Genomic DNA, 5,154 nt, shown 5'->3' on the forward strand with positions numbered 1-5,154 from the left:
GGAAGTGACTAGAAGAGAACTAATTAATACTCGCTATCATATGCAGTTTTCACTATGTTTATGCCTTTACGAGTCTAGATTTGGCTGCAAGATATGCAAACAGTGCATGCAAAAAGAACGATGAATGAAGTTTATCGAATGGTATATGTAAGAAAAGAAAATCTGTGTGCGTTTTCTTTTTTACTAGGCCTGTCCCTGTTTTTAGTCTCTATATAAATTTCTGCTGTGGCCTGTGCCTTAAAATGATAATATCCCTGTAATATTAGAGTATAAGTGAAAAGGATGTTCTCCTGCTTTTATGCAATTTGAAAATTATTGGGTTTATTTCTGACAGGGAATTTTTTTTTTTTCCCTACTTTGGCTTTAGTTTTGTTTGTTGTTTTTGTTCCTAAGAGGAGAAAAATACTGTATCTTTAAATTAGGAGTAGCTGAATAATGAATCTTGGGCAGTGAAAAGGCTAATGTGCTGTGGAAGAGAAGGAGTTTAATCTAATTTAGTTGGAGGGTGTCTGTCTGTGGTGTTGTTTTCTGGACTGTGGGAATAGAGGAGGGAAGCTGCCCCAGTGAATGGTTCCTCCTGAGCCAGAATCAGTGGGGAGTCCCTTAGATGCCACTGATCCGAAGCCAGGCCATGAAAAGGGGATTAAAGAAATGTTCTGATTTGCAATTCACACTAATGCACCCCGTCGAACCTTTGGTAATATTTCAAACCACATTTCAAGGGAAGTGCCCTTAAAATAGCCAGCTAAATTGTATTAGAGCAATACTATACAACCCACTCATCCATTTATGATTTGGTTTTGTTTTTAATTCTTTTAACTGTTGGTGGGGGTGGTTTTCTAAGGTAATTAAAACTTCTGTGCATTGTGAATATTCGCACTTGCATGGGAATATTTCTCAGTATGCCTGTCCTATTAGGCAGACGTGTTTGTTTAAATATTGGAGGAAAACTGTTACAAAGATTCTGTGGCTAGGAAAAAATAAGCCCATTTGGTTTAAAAAGTAAACATTTTTCTGCATGCCATTTAATTTTATGAATATCTAGTGGAAATTCAGTAAGAAAGGCAGGCTTATAAAATTGCTACAATAGTTATCAGCTTTCTCTTTTTGTGTGTGATCTCTTTCTTTCACAGTTGCTACCTTCTATATGGCTAACTTTTTTTTAAATATATATGTTAAAATTTGTTACCAGAATGAAACATGTATCAGATATAAGCAGTTAAAAAGTGTCTGAATGAATGAATACAAATATAGGTGAGGATGGGATTACTGAGTGGGACTAACGTTAAAGTGATCTCTATTTTTTGTGTAATAAACAGCTGGCCAAAAATATTAAACCTGAAAAACAGTTATAGCTACAGACTTCTTAAACATAAGACTGTCAATATCAGTTCATGTTCTGTCATAACACACTGTTGTTAATCATAAGTAATTTAGACTACTTTACTAAAAATCTTTAATGTATTAATTAACTCTCTAACTCCCCAAGCCTATCATTTCATTTCTCTTTACTGCTGAAGTGTCAGAACATTTTCTCTCAAACGGATTATTTGGGGTTTCTTTAATCCCATTTCAGAAAACCTGGCCTAGCACTGTAATTTCCATTGACTCTAACATGGATAGAATAGATGCAACTTTGATATGGGTAATGGTGAAAATCAAAGTATTTTATTACACTGTCGCTGCAATAGATTACACAGAATTAAACTTTGCCATTGCAGGGATGGGGGGGGGAGTGTCTTTTTTCTTGTCTTGTTTATGGTTTGCTTTACCTACAAAATATTTAGTTATGGTTTGAATTATGACATGCCTTATTAAATATTCAGGGTTTATTAATCTTTTGCTTGTGGGACAGAAGAAGAGCTGGACTTTAAGATACAGATGATTCCTCTGCACATTTCTGGGAGGTGGGGAGATGGATAGCTTGAGGGAGAAATGCATCTTTCCTGTGAGTTGGCACATTATTTGAAATCATGTTTAATTATAAAGTTTCATTAAAAATCTTTTGCTTAAAATTTTAGAAGCCTAATAAGATTTCCATTAATTTAAACATAGGACTATTCCCACAACGGCCCAAATGCTTTCTTTTTCCTCTTTCATCCATGGTTAAATATGTAAATAAAATGTCTAAAGTCATTCTTCAAAGAAGACAAAAGAAAAAAGCGCTGAGGGAAAAGACAGCCATAAAATTCCTCCCAATTCTCCATAACATTTGCCAGAGGGGGGCCAACTCCTAGCCAGGGCCTAGCAGCAGGGGTGCCTGGCTGCTCCATAGAATCACACATCTCAAATCCCACACACAGGAGAAAAAAATAAAATAAAATATCTTTTCAGCTGGAGCCATCAAAAGGTTCCTTTCATTTATTAGTTACAGAGGTATCTTCCAGTTGCTGATTTCTCAGCGCTCTCATTTTTCTATAATAATGTTCTGTTTGTTAGTTTCACTGACTGAAGCTCGTTGAATGGGAGATAGCCCTAGATAGCTCTTTAAAAATATAGAAAGTAAAATAAATGATCTAAAGCGGAATGCATTGCCTAAAATAATGGCTAGAAAAACAAGGCTGATTTAAATTGGCACATAAAAGATCAATTACAAGAGACACAACTGCAAAGGTTGGGGGTTCCCCCCCCATTTTTTTCTCACTTTCATTTGTATTTCTTTTTGCCTCTTAGGAGAAAAAGGTTGCTATCACTGCTGTAGAAGAAAACAGGATGTGTTTTATTTCACGTATTTTTTCTAGATTAATGTGAACGGTGATATAATATGCTTTTCAAAAATACTTGGGAAAAACAAAAAGAAAAACAAGCTCCCAAACAATCAAGTTGAACAAAACAAATATTGAATACGTTCCTCTTACGCATTATTTAAATTCTACTTTTTATTATTATTCAAATTCTACTTTTTAAAGTAGAATTTACTCGTCCCTTGTAAAAGCTTTCCCCACACTTCCCTACTACCCCCAACTGAGCTCTCTAGAAGAGGAATCAGGATGCATACAAATACTAAGAAAACAGGCTTAGATTAATGAAGAATGGAAATGCCCCAACACACACTCTCTCTCACACACATACATACACACAGACACACTAAAATAAATAAAGCTTTTTTTGCACATAACACTGCCTGCTTTTGTAACATTCCCTAAGGAATCTAAAAGCGCCCAAGGAAAGGTCAGCCCCTAAGACCAATACTTTATAAGTATAACCTCCTCAATCCACTGAAAAGCCACAAAAAGAAGGACTACTGTTTTAAAGCATTTTTATGATGGCTTTTACTTCTGGGCAAAAACTAGCCACATCTTCAGGGTTTTCAAAGACAAACATTAGCCCTGGTTTGTTGTCCTTGCTTGGATCCATTTCACCCTTATCACAATTGAGGAAGCCAACAGTTTCCTTTCTAGAGCCTGGTGGGGTATTAACTCTGACCCTGCGGGATTTGGTAGTTTCCAGGAGAATCCGTGTTCATTTCGATAAGAAACAGGCACTAATGGAGAGGAGCCCGGTTTGTGTGGGTGAGCATGAATGAAGGGGAAGAGAGATTTTCCTTCTTCATTAATATGTTCGCTAAAACTAAGCTCAAAGGGGGGGGGGGAAGTAGAGCTAATCTTTTGACTTCTGATCACAGTGCTCCTTTTCGGTCTGTAAAATCGTGAATTACAGTTTGGCTTGGGATTTAACTTCCTCCTTCTAGCTCTGATAGACCAATAAGCAAAATAAATCTCGAAGCTTAACTTAAAAAGTAAACACAACTCACTTCGGAATGATCTCCGTCTCCAAAATCTGTATCTTTTCTATAGTGGATGAAGTAACTTTCCCAAGGGTACCCTCTAGTCCTCTTAGGGTTTCTTATTTAAGGAAAAGAAAAGAGGGGGGGGGGGGGGGAAAAAAACTTTTTGGGGGGGGGGGGAAACAAGCTACTTTTTGAGTGATGCCATACTGTGATTAAAAGCACAATCAGGTACTTCTTCAGCAATCCTGCCTGCCCTGTTCATTTAGGAATTCGAGGCAAAGCACGACATTTGAAAACAGCTGAGATTCCAGGCTGGAAGCAACCATATTTTATGACCCTGGCAGCGAAGAGTTTCTAGCACTCGCCATAAAATGCATCCTCCTCCCCACATCCTCCCTGCTAAAGCATTGCCCCCCCTCCAATAAAGGCAGTCGAGGAGGCACCACCTTCAACCCTCTGATTAGGAGACACGAAGTCTGAAGCGGTCGCTCTCCCTGGCTTCCTACCTGAGCGAGGGAGGTTAGGCTGACGCCTTCTAGAGACAAGATCTTGTTAAACTTTCAAGGGAGGGCAACGGGAGGGAAAGGAGAAAGGAAGGAAAGACAGAAGGAGAGAGAAACAAATGGGGCTTTTTCCAGTCTGTGCTGATCAAGGAAAACCTGTAGGGGTCCTTAAGGAGGTTTCAAGGCGTTCCGAGTGATTGGAAAGTAATCACCGTGTCAGCTTCACCTTTCTCATGCAAAGTGGATGTCGTATGCAAGGCGGATCCTGCACAGGGTTGGGGTGGTTTTGTTTTTTTTTTTTTAATTTATCCTTGGACTCAGCCGCCCCCTAAAAACCCCAGCTGCTCCAGCCCCAGGAGTTCCTGCTAACGCGGGGGGAGCGGAGCGGGCACACAGACAACACACACACACGAGCCAGCCCTGCTCTGCAAAAGCGCAGAAGAGCCGACCTATTGCAAACCCAGACCAGAGGGCGGCGAGAAGGGGGGGGGGGATTTTTCAGGCCCCCCTCTTCAATGGGTTAGATATTTCCTCCTCCTCCTCCTTTATTCTACGCTCGGATAAACCAATCCCCACCTCTCGGCAAGAAAGTACGGAGCTGTGACCCGTTCTAGGAAGAGGAAAATCCCTGGAGGAACCCGCTGCACCAAAAAGCCGAACGGGACATGTGCAAGTTGAAGCGGTGATCGCTCGGATCTGCCCAGACCCAAACTACTCCGGCATCGCTCTGCCTGTGCTTCGAGGAAGCAGCAGCGGGGAGGAGGAAGAGGAGGAGGAAGGGTGGTGGAAAGACGGATCGCAAAAGTGGAAGCCCGGGGAAAAGAAAGTTGCCGGGCTCCCCGCAGTAAGTTTTGCGCATCTGTGGATTGGGGGTACTTTTTCTTTTCCTGGTTGCTTGCGGAGTTGCCTGCCCACCTCCCT

This window comes from Aptenodytes forsteri, unplaced genomic scaffold (assembly GCF_000699145.1).
Source record: "Aptenodytes forsteri isolate BGI_AS27 unplaced genomic scaffold, ASM69914v1 Scaffold79, whole genome shotgun sequence".
Taxonomy (NCBI): Eukaryota; Metazoa; Chordata; class Aves; order Sphenisciformes; family Spheniscidae; genus Aptenodytes; species Aptenodytes forsteri.